Below are 18,750 nucleotides of genomic sequence, written 5' to 3' on the forward strand. Positions count from 1 at the left end.
TTAGAGCTTGACTTTTTTTTTAAATATCATTATCATTAAATGGCATTAATCCAGTACTCCTCTTATGCTTTGAGTAGATTTCCAGAAACAACTGCTCTGTGACGTTTTTCCATCTGTCCTGGTGCCTGCATCTGATTTGTGAGATGTTTTGAGGGAAGCTTGTGGCTCTGTAACAGATTCCTTTTAACTTTGGGCAGTTAACTGTCATTGTAGTTGCCTAGCAACAGTGGACAGCAGAGCAGTGCCAGGGATTCCAAAGCTCTAAGGAATGAGGTTAGTTGGTGTCTGTCCATGGACAGAGGATCTCAATGGGCCTGCCTTGAGATGGGAGGATGTCACAGCAAGAAAGTTGTAATCCCAGACATTGAGAACCCAGCGAGATGCAGGTGAGTTCCTAGCTCCTTCTGTCCAAAAATAATCCATGGGGATTTCTGGATAGAACAACCTTCACTTCATACTTCAAAGATAACCTTTCTTTAAAGTCTTGGAGAAAACATCAAAGAGACTTTTTGTCTTTCCTGGTGGGTGACCTTTTTCTATGGGTGATTGTCTCTTCCCAGATCACAGGGCAAGGCCTGACTTATGATAGATCCAACAAGTGTTTGTTAAATGAGTAGAAATGTTCTTCATGTACATTTCTCAGAATTATACCCTCGCCCATCCCAAGTGCTTTAAGAGTGTGGGAGTAGGGTTGCTGAACCAGCCAGTGCTCTTTTTCAGAGCCACAGAAAAACAGTGATACTACACCACTGTCCTTCCATGATGTGCAGGACATTTACTGCTGGGGCATTCCTCCTCAACCTGTTCTCCAAGTAAACAATGCCAACCAGCCCTGACCACAAGAATGGATGTAGAGATGACCTCTGTAATGATCTACAGTCAATCACTGGAAAATTTGCATTTTCCCCTTCAAATATGGAAATACATTCCATTTAGAGCTTCCTTTCTAATCTTGAGGGAGATAACTGTGCCCCTTTTGTAGAGCGTCACCTGGAAGGCAGTTTCCTGTGTGGAATGGTCACATAGAGCTCTGGTTTCTACCTTGTTTGGCTCCAAACTATGTCTGCATTTTAGTGAACACATGGGCTTTGCTTTTGACATTGGATCACAGGTCCATGACGAGTACAGAAAACTCATTTATCTCTTACATTTTAATTGAAAAATCTTGTTTCTATTTGTAATCTATGAACCTCAGAAGGTGCACAACCTCACTTTTTTTTTTCCTATTTTGAAACAATGAAACTCTGCAAACATCCATTTTTTTTCTCTTAATTTGCCTTACAAAATCACCCAGTGGATTGATATTTGGACATGCAGGCAATTAAAAAGGTGAACATGGTGTTCCAAATGGAGGCAAAATGTTCTGAGATTCTCAACTGTGGTATGAATAGCCCAGTGTGAAGCAACAGTGATGCCCAGGGCAAGGCAGGACACAGTTCTCATTGTCAAGTGTACTGTGGCCTCTTGTTCTGGTACACGGAGCCAGCTCTGGGGTGCAGGTACCAACCAGGGCTTCTGTGGTAAAGGCATGGGTACCCTCTTGCAGTTCTTGTACCTGAGATGGGATCAGAGTAGCATTTTCTTTTCTGAGCAGGTATGAACTGGTCTCCCAATTAAGCTTGTCATTTTCCTTTCCCTTCTTCCCATGCCCTTGAGACAAACCTTCTTCATCATTTTCACAAACCATATGGGAACTTTGATTCTAATTTCTCTAAACAAAGGAGGGTTAGACTCTGAATGCTACAAATACAAGGACCAAAACACCCATCTTCCCGGGACCCCTCTCTTCTGTAAGAACAAGGTGTTCACCAACAGTGCTGCCAAACGAGTTCTGTTGAAGTCAGGTATTCACACAGCCATAAAGTAAAAGGCATAGGGGAAAAGCCTAGCAATAAAATGTTATTAAATGGAGAGAAATGTTTATGCTCCAGTAAGGCAGTGAAAGAAGATAAATAGGATATCACTGTACTCCACATGCCTCAGATGCTTCATGAAGCTTTTCGGTTTTTCCATGAACCCTAAAGCAAGAAAACACTGTGACAAAAACAGGCTCAGAAATACATTTGTTAATTCCTCTTTGTTTGATTTCAAGGCTAATAAATAGTCATTCTAGAGCTTTGTTTAATTATTATACATGTCTTCAATGTGTATTCTGAGTTGCTATGGTTACTATGGGGCCATGACTCATGACCTTTAAATGTTATTGTCTGGTGGCCAAGGCTCTCTTGTTTTGAAGTCAGTAGTTTTGTTTCATGCTTTATTAAAATTGGGTGGGTTCTGTTGTGTGTGCATGGCTTATCTGAGTAAGCCAGTTGGATATGCTGTGACCACCAACCCGGAACATGGCATTGTATAAATAAAGCACTTGTTCCCTATAAAGGTGTCACGGAGAAATTAAAAAACACAGATTCACAATTATAAACACACTCAAACACAATGAGGGTTATAAGAGAAGTGCCTAAAAATGACTTGTAAATACAGAGGGTCAAAGAGGCTTCTGGAAGCAATATCATCAAGTGTGTTATAAAGAAGTGACAAGCCTTCAGCTAATAAGAGAGCTCAAGGATTTTATTAAGAAGAAATGGCTGAGGCACATACTCTGGAATCATTATATAATACAGTTCAAGAGCACATCAGTTGCGTGAGGCCCACCAATCAAAGATGAAGTTAGATCGTTAAAGCCTAGATCATTAAAGTCATCCAATGCTACATGTTGTTTTTCCAACAATTATAACCAGGAAGTTATTTTTTATTCTGTGATAAAGAGGAACTGTCTGAAAGAAAGCACGAGAATGCCGTATTTTACTAGTGTACATATGATTCAAGGAAAGCAATTATATTTCTTACAACTTACATCTTCTTCCATTAAGTGAAAATTGGACTAATCTCACTCGTTAGTCACTGATTGCTTTGTGAGTCTTTTTAAGTGGTCCAAACATTTTTGAGTACTTAGAAAAGTAAGCTGTAAACATTCACATAAATGTGAAAATGAAAACATCTATTTCTTAGATAGAACTTGAGTAGGTTGAGGGCTTTAGAGAAAGGCTCATCAGTTGGCAACTATGCAATTGAATGTGCTAACTCAGGTTTATTAAAACACTCATCTACTCACTGATTCTTTCAATGTTAACCAGCCTTCCAGCCTTCACGATGCTAAATTTTGGAGCTGGAAGGCAACTTCATGGGTCCATCCATTAGGTTAGCAAGTGAAAGGCTCTAAAGTTGATCCCTAAAACTTGAACACACATAGAAGTTGCTGTGCAGAGTGTAACAAAGACAAGGGGGGAAATGTGTCCTATATATTCGAGGAACGTACCTGGTCAGTTGTTACAAGACACAAGTCTGATAAATAAGAGAACTCTATAGAACACCAGAAAATAGTGACAGCAGCAGGGAAAACTCAGGAGCAGTGAGATGTGACCTTTAATTATAAGTCAGATGCATATTAGGTCCATGGAGAACCTAATATGGTTTGGACAGAGACAGGAAGGACATTTGGACAGAGACAGGAAGGACATTTGGACAGAGACAGGAAGGACATTTGGACAGAGACAGGAAGGAAACAGCAGCAAGTTAGATGAAGTCATGCGTATTCCTAAGGGCTAGGGATGCCTTGGGAGCCAGGTTAAAAAAATATATTTTCAGGATGAAGAAGTGATGGATCATGTCAGAAGCTGCTAAGGTGAATCACAGGACCAGTGCGGATAATACCTCACACTGGTAATACCTCACACTCCTATGGAGTGGTACTAGGGAATGTTATAAGGAATGAATGGCTTTAGCAAAAGATGAAGAGGAAAGGAACTGGGCCATGGATGAAGTAGTTTTTGTCAGAAGTGTGTTAGAGGAATCAAGCAGAAACTAAAAAAAGGCAAGGAGGCTCAAGCTGAAACAAATAACGTATCTGTAAGCCTGGGATTGAATTGGGGGAAAAGAGAGGGGATGAGAGGAGGGAACAGGAGAGGAAGGGAGGGGTGACCGGACTGCCTGCTTTTCCACAGAGAGGGTACGCATCCTTCCTTTTCTTTTTCGAGTTGAAAGAGGAGATTTTGCAGGATTTCAGAACACATTGTACCACTGTTCAGTCTGCTTATTCTCAAGACAGCCTTTAACGGCTGTTTCATCTCCTATCTAAAGTTTATGTTCCGTTACCTTACTTCCTTGTGAAATGCCCAGAACATTTATGGGAAATCCCCCCTCCATATTACAGTGTAAAAACCTATTCATGTGAGATTATCTATCTATCTATCTATCTATCTATCTATCTATCTATCTATCTATCTATCTATCTATCTATCTGTCATCTCTCTCTCTCTCTCGCTGTGTGTGTGTGTGTGTGTGTGTGTGTGTGTGTGTGTGTGTAACTGCCTAAACTAAAATTTTAGAGTTCTAAACTCTTTTTTCTTTCCCCCATGTCATTTAGGTCGGTGCTTGGAAGTTATCAGTCAGATACTCAGCCACAAAACAGACCATCGGTAAGAAATAAACTTTGCCTGATTTGTTTTCTGTAAGAAAACCAAAACAAAAACAATGCAATTTAACTTAATATTGAGGTTGTCTTGATAAAGTTTAGCTTTCACATCCTATTAGCAAATATTTTTAAAGAAATGGAGGACTGTTCTTTCCCAAATAGTGAAGGAAAGGGAAAGGGTGTTTGGGGGAAGGAGATGGGGAAACGATGGCAGATAAGAGTGATGTGGTGTAGCCTTTCCCATCTTAACACATCACTGATGTCACATTGCTCTTTGTGGCCATAGGAGAGCTTAGACTTCCTGGGTTATTTCATTTGTTCATATATACAGAAATTCTGGAGTTGAGACATGATATAAACCCAGCAGAACATATTATTTGGCTTAGTTAAGCTTGGGTTTAAAACACAGTCTATTCCAGACACATCCAGTTTGGGTCTCTTTCAAGGTAATTGAAATAACTGACTCTGGCCTCGGATGGAGGTCTCTCATAATTCTGTATGTACTGGGACCACTGGGACCCTCCATCCCCAAGCCTATTGTGTCTCTCTCTGGCCTTTGAAGAAATCCAGGTGGTCATGGAGCTAGGTGAGACTCAGAATTGGAGGGTACGGTGACTCTCCATTCTTCCCCCAAGTGTAAAACTTTTCCTTAAGTTTCCCTCAGCTACCCTTTTAGGACTTTTTAGACCCCACCCAAAGGTGTTTCTTAAACTATCTGAGATCTGAGTTATGGAGGATGGTAGAGTGTAAATGATTATAAAACTAGGATTCACAACACTGATCCAGGTCCACGTTTTCCCCTTTAAGCTAAGGTGATTCCTCTAATATCTGTGAACCTCACTTAACAGCCACTGAACTGATGATGTGGCTTGAGTAATCAACTTCAGGTGAGATGGTCAGGATCTGAGAACAGCTTGGACAGGACCTAGAAACACAAGATGATGCTACTGAGCTGACAGCTCTCAGCACAGTCCTGTGGGCATGAGGCTGTTCTCCATGCACTCCCAGGTGTATCAGGAGACTGTCCTGACCATTTGTTTTCTCAGCATCTGCAAGAATCTGGTCTCTCCCTGGCATCATGGGTTAGAACAGACAATTTTCTTGAGAGATATATACCCAGGATATCACCTTTGCAGAAGTTACTTAGTTCAGAAAATGCTAACCCCTCCAGCTGGAGAGAAAGCTCAACGGTAAAGAGCACTTGTTACTTTTGGAGAGGACCCAATTTCAGTTTACAGCACCCACATGATAGCTTATAATGATCAGTAACTCCAGTTCCAGAGGGTCTGATGCCCTTTTCTGGTCTCCATGGGCACCAGGAATATACATGGTGCACAGACATACATATAGACTAAGTACTCATAAATGTAAAATAAAAATAAATTTATATTTTAATAACAGAATTAACATACTTCTATTTTTAGTGTAATTCTAGTCCTAGATAAACTGAACATAGCTCTCGAATCCATGAACCATTTCCTACAGAAGATTTTGTTAGAAAAAAATGTTAAGTAGAAACCCAATTCAACTTATTAAATGGTTGTAATTAAAAAATGAAGACTATCTACACTGCTTTGGGTGGTGGTTAGGTAGAAAAAAACCAGTAATGAATTTTTATTTTATTTAATGAAGCAATTTATGAGTACATTGTTTAAAAATGACTCTCCCATTACCTTTCTATTTGATGGCAACCTCTAAGTCTTAAAAATGGAACACTTCATGGTCTCTGACACTGACCTTTCTTCTAAGTGTGTCTATCCATCGGCATCTTCCAACAAGGACAATGACCATATTAGGATTCTGCCTGGGGCTCCCAATTAGCTTCCCAGAGTTAGTAATCCAACGCTTTTCAATTTACAGTTGAATGATTTGGATGTCTGAGGCTTGGAGTAGCTCTGTTTTTCTTCCTGTTTTTTTTTTTTTCATCTCTAGAGAATTTCAGTTAGCTGGAGGAAGTCAGGCTCAGAGACATCAGAGGTCATGGCGTATACTCATGCTGTCCCCTCTTCCACACAGTCCTGTTAAGTCACAGAAATTTTATGGCAGAAGACCACAGAGCATTATGTCCCATGAGGCACCAAATCCCAGGCGGCATTCAGATGTCTCTTGAATCATTAGTTTTAGTTTGGGCAAAGAAAATGGGGGATATGAAGGATGAAATCTGTTTGAGTTGTGTGAGGGCCTCTTGGCCATGTGACCATGCACACTGGCACACAGTCTACCTGTCTGTCACACATGGTAAGCTGTGAGTTCTTAAAGCAGTTGGCTTTATTAGTCTTCATGAATCTGTAACCAAATTTCAGACAACTGAACAGCTCTCTGTCAGTATGATTTGAAGTAAAAGTTACGGGCTAAAGTACAGGACTGAAGCAGAAAGTGTCCCCTCGAGTTCTTACAGCAGCATACAAGGGGTCCAGAAGTCATGACCATTACGTTGACGACTTTCTTCTCTTTGATCTTAATCATTAAGAAGCTGTGGCTGAGGGAAGATGTAGAAGCTTCCAGCTCTGAATGATAGAGTAAATGGTGCTCACATTCGGTAGGGACATTACAGAACAATCTGATGACAGCTAGACACACTTCAAGGGAGCCAGAGGCCCCCAGTTTTCTCATACTATTCCTGTGAGCCAGTTGGAGAAACAAGATATTACTTGAACTATTGTCTTTGCTTTGCTTTACCTCTAGCAGAAAACACCAGTGTGTTTTATCTCATTTAAAGCTGCTGTTCAGGAGATAAAAACTCTATTGTACAGAGGTTTGTGCTGAAAAATTCGATCGGCACTGCTCTCCCCAAGTCAGCCTTGAGAATCCTGGCAATGGGGAATACTGATGCCCCTGGTTACAAGGGGAGACACACGCAAAAGCGAGAATATGGCTATAGGTTAGGAACCCTAAATTTATCTCAAAGCTATTCACTTCCCTGCTGCGATGTCACCCTCTTCCGTGTGACAGCTTCATTAAAGAACCATTAGTTTAGTGTCAAAGATACTAAAGTCCGCTGGAGTTGTTAATTTCTATGGTTGGGTTTACAAGATGGCCAGAAGTTAGCTAAATAAAGGCACATTTTATGAAGTGGCGAAGGAAAGCGATGCTTCAAGTCATGTGATATCCTTGACTCCTCTCTTCCTGTAGCAGCAGGTGTGAGGACCAGCAGCCTCAGCCAGATTTCCACGTTCTCCACTGTATCACGTTCTAAGATGGGGCTTTTAGAAGACCCCTCCCTTTTGATGAGCAGAAGTTCAAATCATTAACGAATCAAGATGTCGATAGGTCACTGCACTTTAAAGGAGAATTTCAAGGGACTTCAAGGCCCTTTTCTTCTTCAAACGAGAGCAACACAGACCTGCATTTCCATGTATATTTGAATAGAAAGCTTTACTGGGGTTCTAGAAAATAGGTTAGATTTAGAAGCTCACCACTTTGACAAGGAAAAAGCAATTACACAGAACATTTGCACTGCTTGACTCCTTCCTTCCTCCCAGCTTCTCTTCCAGAGTCATGAGTCAAGTACGCAAGCTCTGATGAACAATTAGCCATAGCAAGCCTTCCTCTCCCTTAGTATAATAGAGCTATCCATCAGTCCTAAAACTTCATGCCCAGTGGAATATCCCCCACAAACACAGCCCCCCACCCTTTCCCTGAGCTTCAAATACAGGGAACAAGGAAGTTGGTACCTTTTCCACCATCAGCCTCTTTGACTCAGAAGAAAAAGTCCACTTACATTTCAGCATGTCAGCCGTTCATTCTCAGTGTGGAATCAGATTCCTTTGTATGGGATGCACATCTGTGTTTATCTTTTTGTCTGTTGACTGACGTTCAGTTATTTCCAGGTTTGGGTTCTTACAAACGAACCTGGGGGTGTTCGTGGTTGGGTCTTTGCATGCACATATGGGTTCATTTGGGGGGGGTGGTAAACTCCGAGGACTGGACTGGTTGAATCATATGGTAAGTGTTCCAGCCGTTGTATGGGAATGATTTTTCCCCTCTTGTGTAAACACCTTGGGGTGGAATGGTTGAGTAATGTGATGTAGTTCTGACTTATTCTGTTTAATTGCTAATTTTTTTTACAAAACCCTTGTTGGTATTTTTGCACCTTTACTAGAGGCATGAGAAATTTCAGTTCCTATACATTATTTCCCAACCTGGGAAAGATAGCCCTTTACATTTGATTTATTTTTTTCTGATATTATAATTATGCCTCATCGTGGCTTTTAATCTGCATTTCTTTTACATAACAAGTAATGCCAAGCATTTTACACAATTGTCTGTGACCTTTTTCTGATACTTACATCTTTTGTTCACTTGTGTGTTGTATTATTTCTTATTGTTTGGTACTGAGAGTTCTTTTAATAATATATTTGGGATTAAAGTAATTTTTTTTGTATCTTGGCATTCTGACAGCATTTTCTTCTGTCTTGGTTTGTTCTTCTTGTTCAACTAACTGTGTTTTGAGGAAAGCAGAAGTTTTCAGTTTGGTGAAATCTAATTTAATAATAGCTACTTTCACGGCTCATGCTTTTGGCTTCACATCTAAGAAAGCTTTGCCCTAGGACGCAGTTCCTGAGATTTTGTCTAAGAGTTTCATAGTTTTGGGTTTTAAATTAGGTCTAAGATTCATTTTGAGTTCATTTGACTGATAGCTGTGTTCCTCTTTAGGAATTCCCTTCAGTTGAAAGCAGTTGCCTGAAAGTGACAGGGGTCTTCCCATGATGACTTGATGTTGAGCCGTGGCTGGAACCATTCACGAGACATGGCTGACATGCCAATCTGCCTTTAGAGATGAGCCGGTGCTCTACTGCCTTCCTTGGGATCCATGGGGAGCTCCATGTGCTGCATCCGATGGCCGATCTCTCTTTCCAGATCAGTTATTTTGACCTTAAGACAGTCACAAAACCAAAGTTAATGGTCAGCTAATTGAGGAGGTTTTGTGGTCGAGCATTCATAGGAAGAGCTAGTATGCTGACACTGTGGACAGGAGGAAAATCAGGAAGAGAAACTAAACTTTTGACAGCTCTTTAGAGAAGTCTTTCTCAGCGTTTCAGTATATAAAATATACTGAAATATTCAGTATATAAAAAAGTTTATAAATGCTTTTTGTAAAAGCAAGTAAGATATTTCATTAAAAAAGCTGAAGTGGTGTTCTTACATTTAATTTGAAATATTTTTCCCACAAAAGAGTGCAAATATGCAGGGAGTGAGAAAGGAGAAGGTGCACAAGTTAGGTTTGAGTTTTCGTTGTTCGTTTTTGTTTTTGTTTTTTAGGACACAAACTAGAGCAGCCTGAAGGAAAAAAAGGACCCTCAACTGACGAGTTGTCTCCATCAGCTTGGCCTGTGGGTGTGGCTGTAGGGCATTTTCTTGATTATTGATTGACGGGAGGGCTTCTGGAGGGCCCAGTTTACTGTCAGCAGAGTTATCCTGAACAGGAGGTGGCCATGTGTTATTTTAAGAAAGGTAGCTGAATGAACAGTAGATAGTGTTCCTCCATGGTGTGTGCTTGTTCCTGCTTCTAGGGCCTAGACTCTAGGTCCTTGCTTGAATGCACACTCTCTCTGGCTCCCTTCACTAAGGGGCTTATGACTGAGAGACATGTAAGCCGAGTAAACCTTCTCCTCCCCAGGTTGATCCTGGTCAATGTAGCAGCAACAGAACAAGCTAGCAGAGGGTTAAGTGTGATGGAGAATGCTCTTCATTGTATGCTAAATCTATGCAGGATGGGGTCATTACGTCATATACAACTGTGCAATAAATAGATACAATGAAAACTTCTAAAGAATCCCTTAAAAATCACAACAACATGTAAAATAAACCTCTACTTCGAGAGAAAACTGAGGTACATGAGTATTACTTCCTTCCCAGATCTTGAGAGTCAGAAGCCAGCTTGAGTTTCTAGCTATTGCCCATTCTATAGTTATTTGCATCCCGAATTCTCACAATCTGAAAGCGGCTGACACACAGCCACTCTCCCATCTCTAACTCCAGCCCTGCCCACACACTCACCTTACTCCATTGGACTTAAATTTTGTAGCCTGAATTCTATACGGAATATATTTCTACAGCAATTTTTGATTTAGTAGAGCATAGAAAATGAGCATAGTTATACTTTTGTAAATGATAATTTGATCTTTGAGTTAATATGAAGAAAGATTAAAATGCCAATGAATTTTCATTTAATTTTATTGACATTAGGTTTGGAAATCTAATCAATCACAAATGATTGATTTTTTTAAAATTTTTATGAGTACACTGGTGCTTGCTCTCTTTAGACACACCAGAAGAGGACATCAGATCCCATTCAGATGGTTGTGAGCCACCGTGTGGTTGCTAGGAATTGAACCTTAGACATCTGGAAGAGCAGTCAGTGCTCTTAGCCACTGAACCATCTCTCTGGTCCATGTGATTGATGTTTTAAGATTTTTGTTTATCTAAATAACGCAATTATCTATCACAAAAATCCATCCAAAGTATTGGACAGTAGCTCTAAGGGGAGCTCTGAGGGTGCTTCAGCTGAGCACACACTTGCAGCAGCCACAGGAAAGAGGGGACAAATGGACTCGGTGAGCACTTCATCCAGCAGTCAGCATAGAGCTTCTCCCACTGTACTGGCAAATGCAATCACATGGTCCAAATGACTTCACAGGCTGAAGCAATGAGGTCATGTGAGGGGCCTGGGGGATGTTTCTGCAATGTTTGGATGAATAGGTATTTTAACTCAACCCAACGAAAGATTTAAGGAACAGAATTAAACCTAAGAAAAGAAATACTGTAGACTAAAGACTATACATGGACTGACCCTGGACTCTGACCTCATAGGTAGCAATGAATATCCTAGTAAGAGCACCAGTGGAAGGGGAAGCCCTGGGTCCTGCTAAGACTGAACCCCCAGTGAACGTGATTGTTGGGGGGAGGGCGGCAAGGGGGAGAGGGTGGGGAGGGGAACACCCATAAAGAAGGGGAGGGGGAGGGATTAGGGGGATGTTTGCCCGGAAACCGGGAAAGGGAATAACATTCGAAATGTAAATAAGAAATACTCAAGTTAATAAAAAAAATGTCAAAATAAAAAAAAAAGCTACAAAAAAAAAGAAATACTGTAGAGAGACAAAAAAAAGAAAGAACTGACTTTCTCATTAGCATCTCATTTTAATAAGTTCTGTCTAACTTAGGGGTCAAGGCAGTGAGAAAGACTTAGTTTAAGATGAGGTTGGACAAAGAACTGGAAAGGAAATGGTCTTTGCTAGGCCTCTGGAATGCTGACCTACTTTATTTTTAATTTCTATGATAAAGGTGATGTGTAAAAAACGAAGGGTCCTGTCTTCACGCAAATGTGTTTCTTCATTTCTTAAAAATGTCAACAGGCAAAGAGATTTAGAAAGCATGTGTCTCTGGACCAGATTGTTTACACATAGAATGTTTTCCACAATTCCCCCAGGACGGTGCAGTAGAGCAAGGGACCTTTTGTAAATGGAAGCAGCTGATTGTCTGCAAAACTGTTCCATTAGGTGCCTGTGAATCACTTGGTCCCTTCAAATAGCACAAAGGTCCAAATAACTGGGTATTATTTGGGGGAAAGAACACTGGTGTTGTGAGGTGATGGTGTGTTATTTTCTGTGAGAGTAGCAATGTTGAGATGGATGTATGGGCAGAAGTAGGAGAGAGGTTAAATGTCTGCTTCTCAGAGACCGAGGGTTCCTCTATATTAACATTTTAGACAAGATCCAGTTCCATATGTGTGGTGGTTTGAATATGCTTGACCCATAGGGAGTGGTTCTGTTAGGAGGTGTGGCCTTGTTGGGGGGAGTTTGTCACTGTGAGGGTAGGCTTTCAAGCTCCACCCAGTACACAAGAGTCAGTCTGCTCCTGGCTTTCTTTGGCGGAAGATGTAGAACTCTCAGCTCCTCCTGCACCATGCCTGCCTGGACACTGCCATGTTTCCCCCCTGCTCCTCACCCCTTTGATAATAATGGACAGAACCTCGAACCTGTAAGCCAGTCCCAATTAAATGTCCTTTATAAGAGTTGCCTGGTCATGTTATCTCTCCACAGCAGTGGGAACCCTAAGGCAAATCTGTAACTCGCTCCTCTCTGGAAGGGAATGAGTAAGGGAGAAGTGTCTTTTGAGGACCATAGAATCAATCGATTTGACTTTAGGAACACACTTTAATTGCTGAAGAAAATTGAAAATTGGTAAAGAATTTCTTAAGAGAGGCTGTCCTCCCAAAGCATTAGAACAGTTATCCACCCCTGCCCTCCCCAAATGGATGAGTGGTCTTTTGGTGACTGCGCTCTCTGAATGAGAGGTTGTGAGAGTTGGGAAGCCCTGAGGCAGAGTGTTTAAGGCTAACAAAGTTCAAGGAAGGCCTGGATGCGGCTGCCCTCATTCTCCACGGCAGAGCTGAGCACATTGGCATAATGTATCTTAATGTAGTTAAACTGAAATGAGCTGCTGGCAGGAACAGCCTGGGACCTCTTGATGACAACTGAGATGTTTATGTTAGGTCAGCTCTGAGAGAAAATTGGTTACTTTAATGTATGTTTGCTGATTCTGATTAATGTGCTCCATTATCTGTACTCAGCAAGGGCTAAAGAAATGAAAGGGCCCTCTGAGGCTGCTCAGTGGCTGGATCCAAAGGGCTGGCTTTCTTCTCAAAGCTGAGCATAAGCGAACGCATGATGACAAGATAAGTTCATTTCTGAAAATCCCCTATCTCAGTAAAGAAAAACATCACCGTCTTCTACCATATCGATCCATTTAAGGAAGTTAGAAATACTCAGAATAAGCAATAGAAAAATTATTTGTGGCATTTATTGCAATATAGTGTCCTGAAATATTATGTTTCTAATAATGGGGTTTGGGGAGACAGCTTCAGCATTAAGGGTAACCGCTGCCCTTGCAGAGAACCTGGTTGGGTTCCCAGCACCCACGTCAGGTGGCTCCCTTGTTCCTCCACGGGATCCACAGAGAGATAATAACAAGCATGTGCTTTCTTTATAAGTCTCCCACCCTCGTGGTACTGAAGTCCACTTTCTAAATGTCCCTAACTACATTCTCAGGTTTCTGCATCCTATGGGAAATTCAGTTAGATAATTTTTATCCTCCGAGATTTTGTTCTTGGACTTATAAACTAAATATGCTTAATAAACACCTGAATTACATTTCCCTGTGTATGTCTTCAGAAAAAAAGCTTTATTGGTTGATTCATAGCTTCATGCAAGGGGAAATTAAACTTAAGGTATTTTTAAATTAAAGGTGATCTGACAGCATTTGATGGGATTAAGTTCTGTTTGTTATTTGTTGCATGGTTGAGTTTACTTGCCTTAAATGCTGTCTGTGTGTCTGAAACAGCCTTATTCCAGTAGGGGACAGACCTACTTATCATCTTCTTGCAATAGATCCCTGGGAACCATAACCTGAATCCCACAGGGTCTCCTCTTCTGTAGAGAATGGGTTTGGCTTCAACATGTGTTCTGAATTTTCTCCAGTGTTCATGCAAAAATCTGGAGAAAGTTGCTCACAGTGACTTTCTTTGTTTAGAGTGTAACATGTCCTTCTGAGATGTACATGGTCTAAGTGGCAGAACGGGTTTGTCATTCAAAGCAAACAAAGAAAGTAAACTGTGTAGTGTATGTGGTTGACTTTCAGATCACTCAGGCTCTCTCGAGAGCTGGGAGGCCATCACCATTCTCTCTGTGAGCCACCTCAGCCTTTCTTCTTTTTCCTTTTCTTCTAGTCATTCTTCAGTCATTCCCAGATGGGTTTATGTCTTAGGGTGAAAAATTAAATACTTTTATAAATAAAATTTAAACTTAGAATAGCTCTTTGTGTCAAGTGCACATGTGGCTTACACACTTTATCAAAGATGGGTGAATTCTATTGCCCACTCTTCTGGTGAAACAGAAAAGGCTACATTCGTGTGCCCAGACAGTGTGGAACATCATTTATTATGTGTGAGCGCCCTTCTTTCTTTATTTTGTTTTGCTTTTAGAGCTGTGCTGCTCACTTATTGATTCGTGAGTTGAGGAAATCCATAGAAAGCTATGATCTGCACACACACTATGTTTATTTCACTTGTGTGATTGATTTCCCCTTAGTTTCTAAGCACACCACCACCCAGCAGAAACAAATATAAGCTGATCATGAAATTTAAACTTCCATTTTATATCTACTAATAACCCACTTAAAATTCTAAAAGTTTAATTTTAATACATGACCCATCTTATTTAACTCAATATAGCCAATGTTCTTTCGTTACAACACATAATCAATATAAAATATTAATGAGATAAATTATATTCTTATATAATGGGCTAAGTTAACAGAATCTGGGTTGTGTTTTCTATTTATAACATACCTTGGTTCAAACTAAGCAGTTTTATGAACGGAAGAGTTGCCTATGGTTAGTGGGAAGCTCCAACAGGTGTCAGGTGACCTCTACCTTCTACATTCATCCTCTGGGTTGTCAAAAAAGTTAAAAATGGTTTCTCTGGGTCAGTTTTCTTCTTTTGTGCAGAATTGATGAAACTGTTCAAACTTTTCACTGTTCAGTGAAAGCCGAAACACTAATAGAATGACGTCACCTCTTTTGTACCTTCCTGGAGGTGCAATGCGCTGTAGTAGCAGACGGAACTGAAGGATAGCTTTAAACTCATTTCTATGAATGGCCTGTCTAGACTTCTCTATCGTTCATGTTCTGGTTTTCCCTTGGTGTATTTTTAAAGTCATATCGTTTACTTGTTGAGCATCTGGCTACAGTTCAAACAGTTACTTTCCAAAAGTTATACCTGGTAATCTTCCAAAATTGCTTTTAAATAAAATTATTAAATTGTAGCAATAAACAATACAGAAGGATGTGCTTAAACAATACTGCAGTTCGTCAAAAGCACATAAGCAATTTTAACTCTTATTCCTTGTGTTATAAAAAATCAATGTTTTTGCTACATTATAAATGTTTTTCATATAATTGTTTGTAGAACTCTAGTAATGCAATTTAGTGGCTGTAAGATCCGACTGATACTTTTAGAACTTTTAGATTTATTTGTTTACTTTATGTGTACAAGCATTTTCCCCCACTTGTGGATACACACACACACACACACACACACACACACACATATGTGTGTATACCTGAGGCCTGCAAAAGTCAGAAGAGGATGTCAGATCTCCTCAACTGAACTGACAGATGGTTGCAAGACACCATGGGAGTTTTGGGAACTGAATACCCACACTCTGCAAGAACCACAAGTATTCCTTCAGACCAAAACTAAATTTTAACTAAAAATATAGAAACACTTAGCCCTTGTCTTTACCTGCAGATCAAGTTCATTTGTGTTTACATTTCTGTATTTGCTGTGTCACTAATTTTAAAGTCACATCCAAAGGATACACCAAAACACAGGCAATGTAGCATAATTAATCTTTTTCCTCAAACTTGTGAGATGTTCTTCATTGGTTGCTATTACATAGAAGGTAATCTGCTCTACAACTTGTATCCTAGTTTAACTGCATGCAGGTAATGTGCTGTATATGAAAAATAACTGAGCTACAAGTGTTTTGGTACTGTAAAAGGAGCCAGTTCTTACGATTTATTTTATATAACAATCTAGGCAATTCACTGCCATCAGCAGTTTGAGTGCAATTCCAGCTGCAATTGGGATACCAGGAGTCTGGGGGGACCTTTAGTGTAGTGGTAAAATCCACACATCCTGGGGTAGCACAGGCAGAGGGACCTAAATTGACCTTGGTTTTGTTCTCAGCAAAAAGACATGGCCTACTCGGTGTGGGTTTTATGGTTCCCATTTGATGTGTGCTGTTTTTTTTTTTATATATAATAAATCCATGACCCCAGAAGATAACGGTCTGACAGACATGACACGGAGATCCTCAGAGCCACCCTAGGCTTTCTCCTCTCTATTATTTACCTTCTTCCAACAGCCCACTTTGGTTCTGCTGTGGCTTTAGTTTCTAGCCAGTTCCTCAGCCATCACAGCCACCATAACCATGGGCCCCATTCCTGCCACAGGCCCACTCAGGTCTGTCCTATCTGTATCTGCCTACCCCTGTGGGTTCCAGAGCACCAGAGGAAATTCCTCTTGACTATTTTTAAAATAATTACCAACGATCTAGAATAACTCCTAGGATGACCAAGTAGAAAAATGCCTCCAACACCGGAAAAGAAAAGTCACTAAGATTCCTAATTATCTTAAATTCAAAAAAAGTATCAAAGGACCTATTGTAAAAAAAAAAAACCTGTAAGACAGAATTAACTTCATTTTTCTGAACAAATATATGGAAGCTTTGTTCTTTGCAAACTGCCTAGTCATCAAGCCTCAATTTTTACAAAGGTAACTGTTCAAAAGGAAACATAGTTCTAATTGGGACCATTGAACTCTTTGACACATGAAAGCTGGGATCACGTTAATGAAAGAGCATCAGAAGGAGTGGGGAGGACGCAGAAGCTTCTTTTTAAAAGTAACATTTCTTCCTCTCCTTGTGCCTGCATTTCCATCTCACCCGACAGCTTTTCCCAAGTCGTCTCTACAAAATTTCCTAAAAATCCTTGTTCCTTTGGCCCTGCGCCACTGCTCACTGACTCTTCCCTTCCTGACCTTAGAAGGCCCACAGAGCATGTCAAGCAAAACCAAAAGGAAACAAAACAAAAAAACTGGGTGAGACTCTTAACTGGTTGGCAGGCGAAGAGACAGGCTCTGTCTTCCCATCTGCAGTACTAAGAATTTGCTCTTTAATCGTTCTTTGTCCAAGGAGAGTCAGATCACTAGGCTCCGGGTGTCAAGGTCACCACTTTCTGAGGATCTGTGACCCTTACAATCTTCTCCCAGGCTCTGCCAGAGCTGTGAGCTCCCAGAAGCTACACCAGAGAAAGACGGGCCTCAGAGCTTTTACTGTTAACGGTTAACGTCTTCCTTACCACTGTGGGTCATCGTGGAACTTCTTGTCTGGAGTTACTGCTTCTATTTTCGTAGATGAGAAAATGGGACTTTAAATAATCAATTACTCACTTAAGGTTACACAAATAAGTGACACACATTTAAAATCCCTCACGTTAGTCACATTTATCTTTAAAATCCATCCATAGGCTCCTCCTCGTTATAGTGGAGGGGAAAATGGGTTATTGAAGGTTACAGGTATTCGAAAGATTCTTTAGGATCTTCAGGTCTGATGACAAGCTTCTGACTGCTGCCACGAGGCTGGGACCCAAGCATTGCTTGTCACTTTACCTGAGTGTGAAATACACCTGAAATTCTGACGTCACTGCAGCCTCTGGAAGCAGCACCTACCTGACCAGCTTCTAGTCTACCTGGCGTCTTTTCACATCATCGCCATCCACACTGGAGTCTCAAGATGACTTGAGTCCAAGTCGGCTGCCTACACCTTGACTGCCAGGAAAAGTTAAGAGTTCCTAACTTCTACTTTAGAGACCTAGAATGAGTAAGACAAGAAACTCTCCAAACACAAAGAGAGCAAGGGCAGCAGAGCAGCCTGGCGGATGGCCACATGAGCTAACGCTGAACGGATGCTATAGCTCCTTTCACAGGGGCGGACCGGAGCCTCCTGAGCAGCTGCAGTTGGGTGTGCAGTACCTCCTGGTGGGACGCTGCCTGCCTCTTAGAAGTACTTAACTGGGAGACCTTAAAAGAAGTGGAAATTTACAGGGGAAAAAAATGAGCGCATGTGCCTGTCCTCTGCCTGCCTTATCCTTCTGGAACGTACTATGGAAATTATTGCCCTTCTTTTATCTGATAGAAAAGGGTGCATAACCCAGCTCTCCTTCTGATCTTCGTTAAAAATAAAGAGTCTGTGCAGATGACAGGCTCGCAGGGAAAACTTTCTTATTATACAGCAAGTTCAACTAAGGATTTCCTCGCTAGGTTCGAGGAACAGCCTCGTTGGAGTACGGAGGTTCTTATCCCTGCAGCTCACTGCTTTGGACATTTTTTTTTTTAGTGTTTATATATTTATAAGCTAACCACTAGGTGCAGAAACACATTTGTCACCACTCTGAACACTGTCAGTATACAGAATGTAGCAATAATTTACAAAGCAAAAGTAACTGGCAAACCACAGCCATCTTGGGCAACACAGTTGTATCACCTCAACTCTACTGTGGCCTGACGATTGGCTTTCCTGTCTGCCTGTCTGCTTCCTCAATTAGTGATGTCTAGTAGTGGAATGAACTGTCGATTGATATGCCCAAGCACTCAAGCTAAACTTCTGTGAGATGTATGAAAAAGATTCTGTTCCCAAATATTTTAACTTCTTAAAGC

General features: G+C 40.9%; 1 long non-coding RNA gene across 1 annotated transcript; it reads right to left on the minus strand.

Moving 5' to 3' along the window:
* Positions 1-6,044: 6,044 nt before the first annotated feature.
* Positions 6,045-17,890, minus strand: LOC134483031 (uncharacterized). The gene is made up of 2 exons (XR_010059846.1): positions 17,394-17,890; positions 6,045-9,346 (listed from the first exon to the last, which is right to left on the minus strand). It is a non-coding gene; the product is annotated as an uncharacterized LOC134483031 (long non-coding RNA).
* Between the last annotated feature and the right edge of the window lie 860 nt (positions 17,891-18,750).

This window comes from Rattus norvegicus, chromosome 18, assembly GCF_036323735.1.
Source record: "Rattus norvegicus strain BN/NHsdMcwi chromosome 18, GRCr8, whole genome shotgun sequence".
NCBI classification, from domain to species: Eukaryota; Metazoa; Chordata; class Mammalia; order Rodentia; family Muridae; genus Rattus; species Rattus norvegicus.